The sequence below is a fragment of the Dermacentor silvarum genome, chromosome 3 (assembly GCF_013339745.2).
Source record: "Dermacentor silvarum isolate Dsil-2018 chromosome 3, BIME_Dsil_1.4, whole genome shotgun sequence".
NCBI lineage: Eukaryota > Metazoa > Arthropoda > Arachnida > Ixodida > Ixodidae > Dermacentor > Dermacentor silvarum.
The window spans coordinates 34,329,913-34,350,183 of record NC_051156.1 but is presented as its reverse complement, the minus strand read 5'-3'; the positions used below and the strand labels follow the sequence as shown (position 1 = coordinate 34,350,183).

The 20,271-nt window shown below is 48.1% G+C and overlaps 1 long non-coding RNA gene across 1 annotated transcript; it reads left to right on the top strand.

Moving 5' to 3' along the window:
* Nucleotides 1-214: 214 nt before the first annotated feature.
* Nucleotides 215-19,572, top strand: LOC125943752 (uncharacterized). Its single transcript, XR_007465874.1, has 3 exons — nucleotides 215-247; nucleotides 15,187-15,217; nucleotides 19,516-19,572. It is a non-coding gene; the product is annotated as an uncharacterized LOC125943752 (long non-coding RNA).
* The last annotated feature ends 699 nt before the right edge of the window (nucleotides 19,573-20,271 follow it).

The window sequence follows — 20,271 nt, the reverse complement described above, 5'->3', positions numbered from 1 at the left end:
GGTCATTAATTGCTAGCAATTTCAACTTACGTTGAAGAAAAAAGCCCACGGACTTTTGCCAAGTTCCAATTCCACACTATAATACCGTTTCAGCCATTCTGGTTTATGGGTTTTGATCGAAAAAAACATTTGCCGCGAGGTGCCGCTAAAGGATCGGAGCGGCCATCCAACTCCGGGAAGAAGTGAACGGGTGCACGAGCACGGCGGCACGAGGCGATCTCGCAGTGTTCGAACCAGGCGGGCAGCAGTTCCGTGCTCCTGGGGTGAAGGAGGCGAGAGGTCCATGGCAAGGTGCGGAGGATCGCGGAGCCGAGCGTGGACGAGGGCGTCCGAGGAACCAGGGCTCCTGCTGCCAGTTCTCGAGACGCTGGCTGACCCGAGGGCCGTCGGTACCTGAGCTGCCGCACCTGAGCTGTGCCGAGCAGCGTTCGTCTGGCACAGATGTTGCTGTGCTAGACGCGGTCCTCACGTGCGACCACCGCACGTGGATTGCGAGCGGCGTACGAGCTGGGCACCGAGGCCGTGCTGGACGTGCGACTGTAGCACGTCGGTCGCGAGAGGCGCGCACGAGCCGGACACCCAGGCCGTTCTGCTGGACAAGGCGTTCTCTGGCTGCTGCCATTGCTGCTCCTGAGCGTGCCGAGCCCGAGAACCGTGCTGGACGGGGCCTGAACGTGTCGCCGTCGCAGTCGGCTCGAGCACGGGTGAACCCGCAGTGCCGTGACAACAGAAGCGTGAGCCTCGAAACACGGGACTGTCTCAGCCCGTTTATACTCGTGTGTGAGCCTCGAAACACGGGACTGTCTCAGCCCGTTTATACTCGTTGATTGATTGATTTATGGGGTTTAACGGCGCAAGGGCCAATAATGGCCAAAGAGCGCCGGGACAGTGTTAACGAGTTTAAATTGATCCGATGGATTACGAGTGGTGGATATGACGTGGCTGTAAAGGGGCCTAAAATTGTCGCTGTAAAGTGCATAAAATCTACAGGTAATAAGATTATGGGAATGACTAATGGCGTGTGCTATGAACATTGAATATGCATTGCAAATAAATATTACTATTTCCAAAATATGTCCGATGCGAAAATTGGCATGAAGCACTATTGCCTCAACAGAACCCTTGAACATAAAGGCCTGGAGGCATGTGCTATACTAAACATTATCGCAACAGCATCCTCTGGCGGGAGGATGTGCTACGAATATCTAGGGCTAATTACATGTAGTACCACGTCATTCAAGAAACCTAGGACTTCTTTGGTATTAAAAATCGGTTCTTTGCCAAGAAACATATTGGGATGGATAGGGATATGGTATCGGTATGCAAGAGGAAAATGTTTCCTTCTCTCTGTTTCGGCTTCCCGGCACTCCAGGAGGACATGGAGGACGGTCAGCCTCTCACCACATCTACCACAGGTTGGTGGTTCATCACCTGTCAACAAAAAACTGTGGGTTCCGTACGTGTGTCCTATTCTCAACCGACTGAATAGGACGTCAGTTCGCCGTGTTTTCGTTACGGGGGGCCAGAAACCTAACTGTGGTTTAATCAAGTGAAGCTTATTACTTGTTTCAGCATCCCACAAGCGTTGCCAGTGGCTTCGCAGTTTCTTTCGCAGGAAAGGTTTCAGATCTGTTACAGGGACAGCAGCTGTAGGGTTAATAGCGTGTGATGTTATTGACGTAGCCATTCGGTCAGCTAGCACATTACCCTCAATGCTTCTATGGCCAGGCACCCAGCATATAATGACATGCTGGTTACATAAATACGCTTCACAGAGAACGGAATAGAGCTCAGTAAGTACAGGATTTTTTTGTTTACCGAGTGACATCAATGCTTTTACGACGCTTAGGGAGTCCGTAAATATAACTGCCTTTTGAAGTTTTGATTTCCTTATATGCTTCACAGCCGACAACAGTGCATGGGCCTCAGCCGTAAAAATACTCGTTTCCGGGTGGAGTACACCGGATTCCGAGAAGGATGGGTCAACGGCTGCATAAGACACCCTGGCATGTGACTTGGAAGCGTCAGTGTAAAGCTCTGTACACGAGTACTTGTATTGAAGCTCTAAGAAATGCATTTTAATGTGTGCCTCTGGCGCGTGTTTAGTTACCTCTACAAACGATGTATCGCAATCTATGAGTTGCCACTGCCACGGCGGTAACAGTTTCACTGGAGCCATAGGACGATGATCAAGCAGCGGAACACCCATTTCCTCACTGAGGTTCCTCACACGCAAGGAGAATGGCTTTCTCGCTGCAGGTCGATTATGGAAGAGTGTGGCAGCGGTAACGTCATTTATGGTTGAATAAGAAGGATGTTCATTGTTTGCTTGTACTTTCAGAAAATATGTGAAACTGCTATATGAACGCTGCAGATGGAGTGACCACTGGTTAGACTCTACATAGAGGCTTTGGATCGGACTTGTTTGGAAAGCACCGGTCGCGATGCGGATACCCAGATGGTGAACGGGGTCTAGTATTTTTAATGCAGTTGGCGTTGCAGAATTATAAATTATAGACCCGTAATCAAGCCGTGAGAGGACAAGACTGCTATACAAGTTAAGCAAACACTTTCGATCACTGCCCCATGTTGTGCGAGACAGAAGTTTTAGAACGTTCATTGTCTTCAGGCATTTTGCCCTCAGATACTTAATATGAGGAATAAATGTAAGCTTGGAATCTAAAATGATTCCTAGAAACTTATGCTCGCTGCTCACAGAGAGCGCATCTCCTTGGATTTGTATACTTGGGACAGGCGTTACGCCTCTCTTGTTTGTAAAGAGTATGCAAGTGCTTTTCTGAGAGTTAACTTTAAAACCGTTCTCCTCCGCCCATTTGGACAATCTGTTCATTCCCAGCTGTACCTGTCGTTCGCAGATGGCAATATTACATGACTTAAAGGCTATCTGCACATCGTCGACATAGACCGAATAAAACATTGTGCGTGGGATGACTGTACGCAGGGAATTCATTTTTACAATAAATAGTGTGCAGCTAAGCACACCGCCCTGCGGCACACCAGTTTCTTGTGTGAATGGCCTAGACAAAGCTCTGCCCACCCTTACGCGAAATGTGCGGTTAGTGAGGTAACTTTCGATTGTGTTAAGCATATTGCCACGAACACCCATCGCCGAAAGATCTCGGAGAATTCCAAAGCGCCATGTGGTGTCGTAAGCTTTCTCTAGGTCTAGAAATACAGACAGACAGAACTGCTTATGTATGAAAGCATCTCTAATATATGCCTCAATGCGGACAAGGTGGTCTGTTGTGGACATACCGTCTCGAAAACCACACTGGAAGGTGTCCAGAATTTTGTTATTTTCTAGGAAGCATATTAGGCACCGATTTATCATTTTTTCGTACAACTTGCACAGGCAGCTTGTTAGAGCTATTGGCCTGTAGCTGCTGGCCAAGGACGGGTCTTTGCCTTGTTTAAGTATGGGGATGACTATGGCTTCTTTCCATGAAGACGGAATACAGCCAGCCGCCCACATGGCATTAAAAAGAGACAAGAGTGTTTTCAGTGTTTCGGGGTGTAAGTACCTAATCATTTCGTACATGATACGATCCCCACCTGGCGCTGAGTTGTTGCAACAAGCGAGAGATGCTTTAAGCTCAGCTAAAGTAAATGGGGAATTGTAGGCCTCACTCGATGAGCCTTTGCGATTTAGGGGTCGCCGCTCTTCGCGTTCTTTGATTCTCAGGAATGTTTCGGTATAGTGCCATGCACTTGACACATACTCAAAATGTTCGCCTAGACATTCCGCCTGATCTTCCAGGCTATCACCTTGTGTACTTACTAAGGGTAGGGGATGCGACTCCCGACCTGTTAGTTTATTTACCCGATTCCAGACTTTTCTTTCATCGGTGTACGAATTTATACTGGCGATGTACCTATCCCAACTTTCCCTCTTTGCACGTCGACGTGTTCTCCTACCTTGTGATTTGGTCTGTTTGAAATTAATGAGGTTTTCAGCAGTTGGAGAATTGCGAAGCAATCTCCAAGCTTTGTTTTGATTTTTGCGCGCTTTCCGACATTCGTCGTTCCACCATGGGATGCGACGCTTATTACCTAATCCGCTAGTTTGCTTAATACATTTAGCTGCAGCGCTAATAATGAAACCTGTTAGGTATGCAACAGTGTCTTCTACATTAAAAACAGCAATTTCATCTCCGCCTAAATACGTAAGCTCTCGGAACATTTCCCAGTTGGCCGAGTCCATGTTCCATCGAGGAAAATGTGGCGAGCATGTATCTTGTTTTGTTAAGTTTAGCATAACTGGGAAATGGTCGCTCCCAAAGGGGTTCCTGAGAACAGACCACTCCAGATACGGAATTAGAGTACTCGATACTATACTTAAATCAATGGCTGAGTATGTGTTATGTGTAACGCTGTAATAAGTTGGCTCTTTCTTGTTAAGTATAGATGCACCTGAAGAAAACAGAAAATTTTCTATAAGGCGTCCTCGCGCATCTAAACGAGAGTCGCCCCATAAGGGGCTATGAGCGTTCATATCACCGACAACTATGTATGGCGGAGGAAGTTCATCAATGAAGCTTTGAAACTGTGTCTTGGAAAGTTGATAACAAGGAGGGACGTAAATAGAACTAATTGTGACTAGCTTACCGAACAGTATTGCTCGGACAGCAACTGCCTCAAGGGAAGTTCGGAGGTTCAATTGCCGATAGGCAACACCTTTATCTACTATTATAGCGACACCACCCGACGAGGCGGTAGCGTCGTCGCGGTCCTTCCGAAAAATGGCATAGTGCCTTAAAAAGTTTGTGTTGTCTGCTTTGAGGTGCGTCTCCTGGACACACAGCACCCTCGGACTATATTTAAGAAGGAGCTCTTTAACATCATCAAGGTTACAAAGGAGACCCCTAACGTTCCATTGTAATATTTGCGTGTTCATAATGAAATAGGAGTTTGTGCTGTGTGTTCAGGGAATGCAAATCAGTTCACAGAGCCTTTGTCGGGCCCTGTGATGCGGGATTTTTCTTTTCTAGAGCGATCGCGAGAATCTCGCCGCTCACTAGGCGCTGATGGCGCCGTCTGGCTGGTTGTTGTGTCCATCGCCTCTTGCAGGGCGCTGGACACGCGCTCTTGCAAGCGCTGTGTTGGACGTGGAGGCCTCGTCTCAAGAGACGAGACCCTTGAGGCCACCAGCCCGGAGGGCGATGGCCCCTTTTTCTGGGATGGCGGCGCAGCGCTAGCTGCAGCCGCCGAGGGGGCGGATGGCGTCACCGCCGGCTCACTGTGTGCGGGCCGGGCAGCCGCCAGAGGCCGTTGTGGCGCTGCCCCCTGACGCGCCACTTCGGCAAAGCTATTCTTCGGCAGGTAGGAAACCCGCCTTCGTGCTTCTCTGAATGATATGTTCTCTTTGACTTTGATCGTTACGATCTCCTTCTCCTTCTTCCAAGATGGACAGGACCGCGAGTACGCGGCGTGCTCCCCATCACAGTTTACACAGTGTGGCGCGTTCTCACAAGATTCAGACGAATGTTCATCAGCACATTTGGCACAGGTTATTCTGCCTCGGCAGTTCTGAGAACTGCGCCCAAACCTCTGGCATTTGAAGCAGCGGAGGGGATTCGGGATATAGGGCCTGACTCGAATCTTTACATAGCCTGTCTCGATAATCTCGGGAAGCACACTTGAGCCGAATGTTAGTATTAGATGCTTTGTTTGAATCTCTTTACCATCACGTCTCATCTTAATTCTTTTCACATTGATGACATTCTGGTCACTCCATCCCTCCAAAAGTTAAGTCTCAGTAAGCTCCATTAGATCATCATCGGAGATGACACCACGAATGGTGTTCATAGAACGGTAGGGGGTGACACTCACAGGAATGGCCCCGAAAGACACAAGTTTAGGTAGCTTTTCATATTGCATTTTATCGCGGAGTTCAAGAAGGAGATCCCCGCTTGCCAACTTGGAGACTTTGTAACCTGGGCCAAAAGTTTCAATCAGTGATTTCGCAACCAGGAAAGGTGAGATGATTCTTGCTGACTTTTCAGTTTTCTCTGAGTGTATCACGTGAAATCGTGGAAAGTTATCTACTTGGTGGCCAAAAAACTTGAAAACTTCTTCGGTGCGCCCTCGTTTATGAGGGCGATCAAGGAGTGGGGGAAATGACGAAAAAGCCATAAAGGTAACACTGATTTCGGCAGCTATGCCAGCCACCCACCACCGAGCCCAACAAGGGGACGCTACGAGACCCGAAGGAGACGCAGACGCCAGCTGTACATAGCCACTATAACCTAATATAATAGACCCAAGGTTGGATAAATTACACCAGGTTAACCCTTGCTGCCTGGAAAATTGGAAGTAAAAGGAAGTGAAAAGAAGACAGGAGAGATGCAAAGAGAGACAGAAAGGCGAAGGTTCGAGAGAGAGAGAGACAGGAAAAGGCAACTACCGATTTCCCACGGGTGGGTCAGTCCGGGGGTGCCGTCTACGTGAAGCCGAGGCCAAAGAGGTGTGTTGCCTCCGCCGGGGGGCCGTAAAGGTCCAAACTCCCGGTTTCGGCTCAACCTCCAGGATCCCCTTTTCCCCGGGCACGGCTAAGCCGCGCACGGTTAGACGCGGGAGGCTCCAACCCCCATGTGCTCGGGTCCGTGGTGTCGCAACACACCAAACGCCTGCTGACGCAGACGCCCCTGCGGGGCCGTTTATACTCGTGTGTGTGTGCGTGGACACACTGACTTCCATTACGCAGATTATCAACTCTCTGTATATACATATTTTAAAGATTCTTTTTGATTTTATAAATGCTCCAAAACGACTCTCTGTCTTTCTTCCGCATCACTGCGCACTAGTGAAAGTGCCGAACAGTCCCAAACACTACACTGCCAAACCATTTAAACCCCCGATGTCCGGCTCTCAATTGGGGCACGCCACCGCGAAAAACATGGTCATGAACTTGCCTTTACTACTACAGGTTAGTTACCTCGACAATGCCGCTTGTACCCGTACGAGTGACCCTTTTTTATTCGCGGTGTCGTGCCCCCCTGATTTCTTTGACTGTCGTCGACGATTGCAGTGCGGCTTATGCTCTCTGTATCAAACTTTTCACACTGGTTCTGCTCTGCTCTTACTGGCGGGCGATGTTGAGTTAAACCCCGGCCTTGAAACCAATGCCACATCACATTCCCTTGAATCCATAGCTCAAGCGCTTTCCCGCTTAGAACTGACTCAAACCACTGTACTAACTGAACTTGCTTTGATACGGTCTACCCAATCAAACAAAGAAATCCTGGTTAACAGACTTTCATGCCGGGTCGACATCTTGGAAAAAACTGTCGAAAATATGCAATCAACCGACTCACCTTCTGCTACCGCTACCGCTGCTAGTACCCAGCTTGCAAAGCTTTCTTTAGAAGTGAAGATTCTCGCAACTAAATGCGACGATTCAGAAAACCGGCTGCGTCGAAACAATCTTATTTTTTGGTATTTCAGATTCCAACAATGAAACTTGGGCGCAGTCCGAGACGCATGTAATTTCTTTCGTGTCCCAAAAGCCTAATAGTTCTATTGCTCCCTCGGACATTCAACGCGCACACAGGTTGGGCCATTTTCTCTCTACAAAGAATCGTCCTATCATTGTTAAGTTCGCGCAGTTTAAGAACAACATCGCCATCCTTTCGGCAGCTGCGAAGTTGAAAGGCACGGGCTTTTCTCTCCGGGAAGATTACTCCGCGCGCGTGCGCGTTGCTCGGCAAAAACTTTTTTCCTATGCCCAGCATACCAAATAACAATTTAAAATTCGTTTCGACAAGCTCATAATCGGCAGCAAGCATTTCATTTACAACGCTGAAACTGACACAGCAGTTGAAACGTCACAATAGCTAGCAACACGCGCTCCCAAACCTTCACCGAGTGAAGGTTTGGGAGCGTCCGAATAATACCACTACCTTCCATAATCTATCCGTCATGCTCACTAACGCCCGCAGCTACATGCCCAAAAAAGAAGCACTGGAAGACATTATCACTGACAAGAATACTGACATCGCCATAATTACGGAGTCATGGCTAAGCCCCGGTGTAGAAGACCAGGAGCTTCTATGCAGCAATAGCCCTTACTGCGTTCTCAGGCTTGACAGGGTGGGTCGGCGAGGAGGCGGAATTCTGGTATTCACGAAACATGGCCTACTCTCCTCTCCCCTTGCTATAACTTCTAGCCTTGAAATTCTTTGCCTAAAGATATCCCTCGCATCATGCACGATTATTCTAGTTTGCTGCTACCGTGACCCAACTGCGACGTTTCCTTCACTAATGAACTTAATTCCATCCTATCCAACTTCCACTCCCGTTTTCCCCGTGCAAATTTTGTATTATGCGGCGATTTTAACTTTCCTGATATTGACTGGAACATTCTTGCTGCTAGCTCACGTTTGTCTAATCAATTTCGTGATCTAACTCTACTGTTCAACTTCACTCAAGTTGTCACCATGCCAACTCGCGGAAACAACGTTTTGGACCTAGTACTAACTTCCGATCCTAAGTTAATTACTCAAATGCAAATAATGGATGGAATAAGTGACCATAAAATACTGTTATTCTCGCTTTCAAATATGGTACCGAACTCTCTGCCTTTAACGAAATATATCCGGGTCTACAACCGAGCTAACTTCAATCAAATTAACGTGGAACTCGCTGCGTTTCTTCAGCACTTCACTAGGATAGCCAAATCAAGAACCGTCGAACAGAACTGGCTATCGTACAAACAACAGGTCATATCGCTGATGGAAAAATACGTGCCTCTCGTGCGCATTCGGGGAAATTCCGATAAACCTTGGTTTTCAAACACATTACGTAAGCTTTCAACGAAAAAGAAACGTGTGTTCCGCGAAACCAAGAAAGTGAACTCTTCACAAAAGTGGGACAACGACTTCTAGGCTCGGCGCGAGTACACCTCTCTTTTAAAACAAACAAAGCGTAAATTTTATCACCAGGATCTGTTGAATATCCTTCGCCATAACCCCCGAAAGTTCTGGAATATACTAACAAACAAATCTGCTCCCTCACAACACATCGCCCTACTCAACCCAGATGGCTCCCAAGTTCCTGTTCATCAACGCAGCGATGCCATGAATTTATATTTTTGTTCAATTTTTACTCAGGAACCTAACCAAGTAATACCACCCTTACCTCTCAACTTCACGCAGATGCCACCCATAACAATGACAGCAGAAGGTATAGCCAAACTTATCGATAACCTGAAGACTTCAAGTACCCCTGGCCCTGATAAGATAAACTCCTAAAAGGAACTAAATCAATTTCCAGTGCCATATTACAATTTATTTTTGATCAATCGATTTCCACCAGCTCGATTCCCGAAGACTGGAAGATCAGCCATGCCATTCCCATTAACAAATCTGGCAGCCGTTCAGATCCATCGAATTATCGCCCCACCTCTCTGACATGCATAGCTTGCAAACTCTTAGAGCATGTTATATACTCCCACGTAGCCTCCCACCTGGATAACCACTCGTTCTTTTTTCCTAATCAGCATGGTTTCCGGCGTGGTCTTTCATGGGAAACACAGCTTTTCGAGTTCACCACAGACATTCACCTCAATCTGGATTCCGTTTTCCAAACAGACGTTATCTACCTCGACTTTTCCAAAGCATTCGATCGTGTATCCCATCGTCGACTATTGACCAAGCTTTCTTGCCTCAGTCTTGATCCTTTAATATTATCATGGATCCATTGTTTTCTTACTAACAGGTCCCAGTACACAGTCATTGACAACCGTAGCTCGGCTAGCAAGACCGTGAGGTCTGGCGTTCCTCAAGGTTCGGTCCTTGGTCCCCTTTTGTTTATCATTTTTATTAACGACCTCCCTAACGACATAGCATCCTCAGTGCGTTTGTTTGCAGATGACTGCGTCCTGTACCGGCGCATAACCTCGAAAACTGATCATTTGTCGCTGCAAAATCACCTCAACAAAATAACTAACTGGTGCTCACGCTGGCTTATGGTACTTAACACTTCAAAATGCAATTTCATGTCAATTTCTCGGCGGCGGAACAACAACATGTACCCCTATTCCCTCAATTCATCGGTCCTCTCACCCACAGATACATACCGCTACCTAGGCGTCACAATATCAAACAAACTCACCTGGTCTGACCACATCTTACAACTAGCGGCTGATTGTTCTAGATCGCTCGGCTTAATCAAAAGGTCCCTATCAACGTCACCCGCTTCTATTCGAAAACTTGCCTACGAAACATTCATCCGCACTAAACTCGAATATGTGTCAACAATTTGGAGCCCTCATCAGACTTACTTGATTAACGCGTTAGAATCTGTACAGAATCGGGCTGCGCGATTTATAGCTTCACAATATGATTGGAACACAAGCATCAGTAGCATTAAATCTTCTCTTAATCTCCAGTCCATGTCAACTCGCCGCAAAATTGCACAACTGTGTCTTTTTCACAAACTCTACTACTATATTCCCCAGTTGCGTAATACACTTCTTCCTCCTCACCGCACTTCTCGTCGGCTTTTCAACAGCTTAAGTGTACAACGTCTTCATGGAACTACCATCGCATTTCATAAATATTTCCTGCGCATCACAATAGAGCACTGGAACGAACTGCCACAATGAATAGTTATTGAGCGTGATAGCTGAAAATTCAAGCAGTTACTGACAGCACATTATAAAACCTAATCACCTTGCTTACACCTATGCCACGCCACGTCTTACTAGTATTGCTTTATATATATATATATATATATATATACGTGTGTGTGTATATATATCTGTATATGTATAATTATTTTTCTTTTTTTCTATATTTAGCGTTCATACAATTTTTGATATCATGACTGCTCTGTATTTCTGTTTTTGCCTCTCCCCCCCCCCCTTATGTAATACCCCGAAAGGGGCCTTTAAGGGTTATTAAACGCTGATGATGATGATATCTCTGGCCGTACAATTTCGAAACGACGACTTAAACGAAAGTCCACTGCTGCCATTAACGTCTCCATGAGCTTGTTTTGCTGTGACAATTGCTGCTGCTGTATCTCCAATGACTGTAAAATAGCCGACCGCACGTCAAATGGAGATGGCTTAATGCTACGGCATGTCTGAAGCCGCGTCAACAGAAGTTAACCGAATAAGGGTGCCGGTAGATTGACTTTTGCTCACCTTTGTCGAGAAGTTCCTTGGATTAAATGGAGGCTTCAGCCAAGACAATGCTGACGAGCTCACCTCTGGTTACATGTTCTGGAAGGGCGGGGGCATATTTAACGCGATAGCGTTTAGGACGCCATGTCGCAGAAAATACGGCGTCGGCAACCGGCGTGTGATCGCGGGTGGCGGAGAAAATCATCCAACCACATCGACTTCGCACGCCCTCCCCTTGGTGCAAGGTATTGGTGAAGAAGAATTAAATTTCTCACAGTGAAATCCGCCAGAAAAATGGTAAAATACAGCTTTACCATTCGGCGTCGGATTCGCCGTCGGATTTTTTACCAATCGGCGTCGGATTGTAATTTGAATGTACGAGAAAACCTAATTCTGCTACGAGGACACTCCAACACAAACCTTTTTCCAGCATTTCTACCAGACATGCGCGCGTCGGGGCAATAGCAAACAATTAATAAAATAATAAAAAAGGTACTAGGGCCCTCACATTTTAAATAAGACCACATAAATTGCCCCAGGAAAAACGTCTTTCCAGCAATGCATTTCAGTTTAAAAGTCAAGCCGATTTTAAGGGGATCGGTGTAAGCTTGGTCTTTGTGAGCTGGCTTTCCCATGTTCAGCGTTGCAGTGAATGAAGCCTACTGGCCGTATGCGAACGATGCGATGCGAACGAGTCCCGATAACGCGTTAAAGGCGAAGCTCAAGCGTCCTCCAATTTTCTTCTTGGACCTGGCATTTCTCGAAAACCAAGCGGCCACCACAGTCTTCAGAAAAGAATGTCCCCCACATCACGGTCTCTATTGTCGGCTGCGCCAAAATATGTAGTGGTACTGTACATAATAGCACAGAACAAATATCATGCACGTCAACATTCGTCACTCTTCTTTATTCTCACCCTGGCGCTCCCTTCCCTGTTTCATTGTTCTTCTTCGTCAGGTCTCTACAAGTTACCTATCAAGAAAGGGGTGAGGCAAGGAGACACAATTTCTCCAATGCTATTCATTGCATGCTTAGAAGAAGTATTCAAGCACTTAGACTGGAAAGGCTTAGGACCTAAGTGCGGATCAACAGCGAATATCTCAGCAACCTTCGGTTGGCTGATGACATTGACTTATGCAGCAACAATGGGGACGAATTACAACAAATGATTCAGGACCTTAACCGAAAAAGTCTAAGAGTGGGGTTGAAGATTAATATGCAGAAGATAAAGATAATGTTCAATAGCCATGGCAAGGGAACAAAAATTCAGGATCACCAGCCAGCCTCTAGAGTCTGCAAAGGAGTACGTCTGTCTAGGTCAATTACTCACAGGGGACCCTGATCAGGAGAGGGAAATTTAGAGGAGAATAAAATTGGGTTGGAGTGCATACGGCAGGTATTGCCAAATTCTGACTGGGAGCCTACCACTGTCGTTGAAAACAAAAGTGTTCAAACATTGCATGCTACCGGTGCTAACATATGAGGCAGAAACTTCCAGGTTAACAAAGAAGCTCGAGAACAAGTTAAGGACCGCACAAAGAGCGATGGAACGAAACATGTTAGGCCTAACGTTAAGAGAAAGGAAGAAAGCGCTGTGGATAAGAAAGCAAACGGGGATAGCCAAAATTGTTGTTGACATTAAGAAGAAAAAATGGAGCTGGGCAGGACATGTAATGCGTAGGATGGATAACCGGTGGACCATTAGAGTTACAGAATGGATACCAAGAGAAGAGAAGCGCAGTCGAGGACGGCAGAAAGCTAGGCGGGCTGATGAAGTTAGGAAATTAGCAGGCGAAAGTTGGAATCAGCTAGCGCAACACAGGGGTAATTGGAGATCGCAAGGAGAGGCCTTCGTCCTGCAGTGGATATAAATATAGGCTGATGATGATGATGAATAACAAATATCAATGTTGTTTGGTAATATAAGTCAGACGACACGCCGGGATGAGGTCACGCGCATGCTCAATAGCGCCCAGCTGGTGGGAGCTTGGCCGAGCCGCCGCCAGAGGCGCCTGCTGCAGTCACGGACACCGCGAGCGTTCGGCGCTAATACAGGGAAACGGAGAAGCGCGGATGGCGTCGGCAGCACCTCTGCGCGTTGCCTCGTCGGTCCTGATACAATTTGTTTCTCTCTCTCTCTCTCATTTTCTCTTTCTCTCTCTTGAGCATAGCGCGCGACGCGCGCACTCTCGCTCTGATTTTCTCTTTCTCTCTCCCAAGCATATCGCGCGACGCTCCGCGAGGTGGTTGCTAGGCAACGCACTGGGAAGCGACACACATTACGGCCGGCTTAAACAGCTCCGCTGTTTAAAAGATTTGCACATACTTGCGAATACCTGCGACAATACAGCGACAAATCTAGGCCTTAAGTTTAGCACAGATAAATCAGGAATTATGATGTTTAATGAAAAGACGAGTAATTACGTGGTGTCCATTCAACAGCAAGTAATACTAATAGTGAAGCAATATAAGTACCTCGGCGTACACATAAACGAAGGAAAGAATTACTCAAGCAACCACCAAGATAATCTGAAAATAAGAGGGAAGCGGAATGCAGCAATAATCAAACACAGAGCACTGTGGGGCCGCTATAAGTATCTATCAGGTGGTTCACGGAATCTGCAAAGGAATAATGGTGCCAGGGCTAACATTTGCAAATGCCATTCTATGCTTAAAATCGGATATCTTGCCGGGGTTGGAAGTTAACCAAAAATCAGTAGGCCGGTTGGCTTTGGGAGCCCACGGCAATACCACAAATGAGGCAGCCCAGGGTGACATGGGTTGGGCCTCTTTTGAAGTCAGAGAAGCACCGGGCAAAATTAGTTTCGAAGAAAGGCTCAGGAACATGGATGAAAATAAATGGGCGGCTAAAGTGAACAAGTATCTCTACATGAAAAGCATAGACACAAAATGGAGGTAGAGGTCAAGGAAGTTGGCAACCATGTACAGGATAATCGAAACTGTAAATAGACAACCAGGAGTCCTCAGAAAGAAACTTAGAGAAACAGAGACCGTAATTGGATGCAATGAATGGAAACGAAAAGGACCATGGAGATTTACAAGAATGTGAAGAAAGAAATTAGAAGGGAAAATCTGTAGGATAACGCAAAGGGCAGTGGCTTGCTATTTGAGGCTCGAGCCTGTTGCCTAAGGACCAAAACATACCGGAGCAAATATTCGGAAATAGATGAGGAACGCGTGCAGCAGTAAAGATCTGGAGACCACTCAGCACATCCTAATGGCATGCGAATGGATTCACCCAGCGAGAACCGTAGGTAGCGTACAACTTCCGAAAGCGTTTGGGTTTAAAGTGGAAGAAAACATCAACCAATCAGCCGTAGAGATAAGCAAGAGACGATTAGAGTATTGGTGGGAAAAGCAGGGAAGATACGACTAAAATCATAGGTAGCAGTACAAGGTAGATTTTGAGAAAAAAAGAGAAAAATTAATGAGAAGTATACAAAAATGCTAGATAAAGAACATGTATAGTATACATGATTAAATCAAGCAGGCTACGTGACTCTTTGTCACCGCCCCGTTTCGAAGGGGATGCCATTAAATCATCATCATCAATATGACAAGTGCGCGCTACCTTGATGTTGATGATGATGATGATGATTTATTGTCATCCCCTTCGAAACAGGACGCTGCCTAATAATTACCTAGCCTGCTTGAGTTAACCAGGCACAGTTAAATGCAAGCATGCAAATCGCAAGTGCTACATGCAACTGCTACATATCGGATCACATGGTGGAGTACAACGCAACTGTTTGCAATGTTTGCACGTATCGACGCTACGCGGTGCGCATCTCACATCACGTGACAAGTGGCACGATGCGATGCTAATCATAATGATGATGATAATTTAATGGCATCCCCTTTGAAACGGGGAGGTGACAAACAGTTACTGTCATATGTAAGTGCGGCGAGGTGCCGCTGGAGGATCGGAGCGGCCGCCCAAGCTCCGGGAAGAAGTGAACGGGTGCACGAGCACGGCGGCACGAGGCGAGCTCGCAGTGTTCGAACCAGGCGGGCAGCAGTTCCGAGCTCCTGGGGTGAACGAGGCGAGAGGTCCTGCCAAGCGAGACGTCCGTGGCAAGGTGCGGAGGATCGCAGAGTCGAGCGTGGACGAGGGCGTCCGAGGAACCAGGGTTCTTGCTGCCAGTGCTCGAGACGCTGGCTGACCCGAGTGCCGCCGGTCCCTGAGCTGCTGCACCTGAGCTGTGCCGAGCAGCGTTCGTGTGGCACAGATGTTGCTGTGCTAGACGCGGTCCTCACATGCGACCGCCGCACGTGGATTGCGAGCGGCGTACGAGCTGGGCACCGAGGTCGTGCTGGACAAGGCGTTCCCTGGCTGCTGCCGTTGCTGTTCCTGAGCGTGCTGAGCCCGAGAACCGTGCTGGACGGGGCCTGAACGTGTCGTCGTCGCAGTCGGCTCGAGCACGGGTGAATCCGCAGTGCCTTGGACGACGGAAGAGTGAGCCTCGAAACACGGGACTGTCAAAGCCCGTTTATACTCGTGTGCTGTGCGTGTGTGGACACACTGACTGCCGTTACGCAGATCATCAGCTATCTGTATATACATGTTTTAAAGTTTCTTTTTGATTTTATAAATGCTCCAAAACGACTCTCTGTCTTTCTTCCGCATCACTGCGCACTAGCGAAAGTGCCGAATAGTCCCAAACACTACAATTTCTGGCGTCCGCGACAGGACTAAGCTCACTTTCCATCCGTAAGAGCCGCACTTCGCTTGTGTGCAGTGGTCGGAAATGGACTGCAAGAAGTTTATTCCGATAGGAAAGGAGCGTGGCTTGTCAGGCAACGAACTAAGAGAGTGGATTGACGAGCAGCATAACCGAGAGTGAGATAAACGAGCTGAGGACAGGGAAGCAGCACGAGTAGGCCATGAACAGGAGATCGCTCGACTGACGGCGGAACGAACTCTGCTGGAGACTAGATGTCGTCTTGCAGAGCACGCGGCAGGTACGGTCGAAACCGGTAGAGAACGCGTGGAAAACAGGGATGAAGCACTTAGAAGTCCCCACAAACTTATTCCTCCCTACAACGAGGGCCGCGATGAACTCGACGCGTACATACAGCGCTTCGAGCGAATAGCCACCAGCCAAGGATGGCCGAGCGACAAGTGGGAGCTCTCATTCAGCTTGTGTTTGTCAGGCGAAGCTTTGAGCGTGGTCGGACGCATGTCTGCGGAGGATGCTACAGACTACCAAAAGCTAAAACAAACTTTATTGCAAAGATTTCGGTATACCGAAGAAGGATGCCGTCAAAAGTTTCGCGAGGCTAAGCCAGAGAATTCCGAGACAAGGCGGCAGTTTGCTGGTCGACTGCTCGGGTACTTCGATCATTGGCAACAGATGGCGAAAACAGAGAAAACTTATGAAGCATTAAGATTGTCTCAGAACAGTTTTTGTTACGCTGCGATGAGAGGCTCGCCATCTTCCTGAAAGAGCGAGGATGCCGTGACCTTGACAAGCTAGCCGAAGCCACTGACCATTATTTGGAAGCGCAAGGCCTGTCAAACCTAGCCAGAGGAAAATAAGCAATAGAAGCTAGTAAAGCAGCCTTGCGGAGCAATAATTGTGAAACAGAGGCGGGAAAAGGAAATGTTCGGTGCTTTCTATGTGGCAAGCAGGAAACTGTGCTGCAGATTGTTGGACGCGGTCAAAAGGACCGAAGTCCTCGTCTTGCTGGAAATGCAGGAAGCATGGCCATAAAGCGGATGACTGTCCAAACATAAAGAGCCGCAACAAGGAGGCGTCAAGTGCTGTTGCAGACTACGACCGGATGCCAGCTGCGCGGAATGACGAATACCAGGCTTCTACCACTAATACAGAAGAGAAAACAAGGCCATCTGCAAGAACCACTAATACAGAAGAGAAAACAAGGCCATCTGCAAGAACAGATGGGAAATATATTTGTCTTGGTCTTATGACGCAAGAGATGCCGACGGCAAATGGATATCTCGATGGACATCCGGTGATGATGTTGAGAGCTTCCGGATGCAATACTGTAGTCGTCAGGCGTTCACTGGTGCCGGAAAAGAATTTCACCGGTAACATGCGTACTGTTTACCTTCTGGACGGTTCGTCTTAGCATCTTCCAGAAGCGAAGGTCTACGTAGACTCTCCTTTCTTCCGAGGAACGACGCTGGCACTCTGCATGGAAAAGCCACTCTATGACGTTGTTCTTGGGAACATCAACGGGGTGCTCTGCCCCACTGGTTCTACCATGTCACTTGACCCGTCTGATGTTTCAAGACTGCATAAAGAGTCGGCACCAGCAGAGGAGCCTGTTAGACACCACAGCGTGCCCCAAGATAGAGCGACCCTTAGTGCAGCGACAACAAGGGGAACCATGGAAACGAAGCTACCATTTTCTGCATGGAACGCACTCGATGTAAGCCCACAAGTTCTGGAAGAGTTGCAGCGAGCAGACCATACCTTGGAGGGTTGTTTTCCGTCGATCGGGAAGGTAACGACAAAGCGATCAGCAAACTTAGAATTTGTGTTGACCAAGGGGATTCTTAACCGACGCTACAGATCTCTGACGAGGAAGGAAGTGGACCAACTGGTTCTTCCCCAAAGCCTGCGCCAGTTCGTCTTTAAGATGGTGCACGAAGGAGTTTTTGCAGGCCACCAAGGTATTAAACGCACTACTGACAGGATACTAGAAGAGTTCTATTGGCCAGGCGTTCAGGCTGAGGTGACACGATTTGTGCGCTCATGTGACATCTGCCAGCGTACTGTTCCGAAGCCCCTAGTCGGACGTGTCCCCCTAGGGAACATGCCGGTGATTGACACGCCGTTCCAACGTGTGGCGATTGATATAATCGGGCCACTCTCACCGACATCGGCAAAGGGAAATTGCTATATCCTAACGATGGTGGACTGCGCAACGAGCTGTCTTGACGGCGTTGCATTGCCAAGTATTGAAACAGAGATGATAGCAGAAGCATTGGTCGAAATGTTCTCGCGGGTGGGAATTCCACGGAAAATCGTGAGTGACCGAGGTAGATCGTTCATTTCAAGCTTAATGCGAGAACTTAACAGACTATTGTCCTTCCGGCAATTGCCTACAATACCAAACCACCCTGTGGGAAATGACCGTGTTGAGCACTTTAATGGCACGTTAAAGCGAATGATACGGTGCATGTTCCAGGAAAGTCCAAAGAATTGGGACAGATACTTGGCGCCATTATTATTTGCTTATAGCGAAGTGCCTCAGTGGAGTCTCGGCTTTTCTCCTTTCGATCAACTGTGTGGTCGATACATTAGAGGACCAATGACCATACTGAAGGAATTATGGACGCGAGCAACTCTTGTTGAGGAAACCAAGGCCACATATCGTTATGTTATGGAACTTCGCGAACGTTTACAAGCAACGTGCAGAATTGCTCACGAGGAGCTGCAGAAAGCCAAGCTGACCCAGAAGAAATGTTACGATCGCAAAGCCAAGCCACGTCAGTTCTGCGCCGGAGACAAGGTTTTATTACTGCAACCCTCGGAAAACAACAAGCTGACTCTAACGTGGCAAGGCCCAATTCTTGTATTAGCGAAACATAGTGAAATCGACTATGTTGTCGACCTTGGAACCCACACCAGTCTGTTCTACATCAACCTCCTTAAGAAGTATGAGGAGACACCACCTTCGATGGACACAGCGGGACGCGCGGCTGCCACGTTGCAGATACAACAACCGCAAGAGGAACCGGAACTACCGTTCCCTTCACTAGAACAACGCGAGACCTACCGTGACCTCAAAGCCGCCAACAACTTGAGTCGTAAAGCGAGAAGTACTTGGAGCGAGAGGGCCTTGCTCTCGTGTGGGCAGTTCAGAAATTCCACGTCTCTCTCTTCAGGACACAGTTTGTACTTCAGACGCCATCATTAACTCGGCCAAGCACACGAACAGCCGGCTACTCCGTTGGAGTCTGATACTAATGGAGTACGACTTCACGGTGGAATATATAAAGGGCAGCGAAAATGTAAAAGAGTGTGAACTTACAGCGTCAGGTGTGCCTACTGCATTTATTGCGTTTGTGACCACCTTATGAACTACGTATGTGCGTGTGCAAAGACTGTTACATGTGAACACTTTGTGCCTTACGGACTGCGAACTTTACCCATGCACGTGCTTCGAAAAGTTGCTTAAATGAAACAACTTTCTAAAGTGGGGGGTAAAATGTCACATGTAAGTGCCGCGAGGTGCCGGTAGAGGATCGGAGCGGCCACCCAAGCTCCGGGAAGAAGAAGTGAACGGGTGCACGAGCACGGCGGCACGAGGCGAGCTCGCAGTGTTCGAACCAGGCGGGCAGTAGTTCCGAGCTCCTGGGGTGGATGAGGCGAGAGGTCCTGCCAGGCGAGACGTCCGTGGCAAGGTGCGGAGGATCGCGGAATCAAGCGTGGACGAGGGCGTTCGAGGCGAGGAACCAGGGTTCTTGCTGCCAGTGCTCGAGACGCTGGCTGACCCGAGTGCCGCCGGTCCCTGAGCTGCTGCACCTGAGCTGTGCCGAGCAGCGTTCGTGTGGCACAGATGTTGCTGTGCTAGACGCGGTCCTCACATGCGACCGCCGCACGTGGATTGCGAGCGGCGTACGAGCTGGGCACCGAGGTCGTGCTGGACAAGGCGTTCCCTGGCTGCTGCCGTTGCTGCTCCTGAGAGTGCCGAGCCCGAGAACTGTGCTGGACGGGGCCTGAACGTGTCGTCGTCGCAGTCGGCTCGAGCGCGGGTGAATCCGCAGTGCCTTGGACGACGGAAGCGTGAGCCTCGAAACACGGGACTGTCACAGCCCGTTTATACTCGTGTGCTGTGCATGTGTGGACACACTGACTGCCGTTACGCAGATTATCAACTATCTGTATATACATGTTTTAAAGTTTCTTTTTGAGTTTATAAATGCTCCAAAACGACTCTCTGTCATTCTTCCGCATCACTGCGCACTAGAGAAAGTGCCGAATAGTCCCAAATACCACAGTTACCCAGCCTGCATTATTTAATCAGGTATACCATACATTTTTCTTTCTAGCATTCTGTATACAAATCCTTATTTTAACAGCGGAGCTGTTTAAACCCACCGCCAGTCCGTAACGCGTGTATAAAAAACG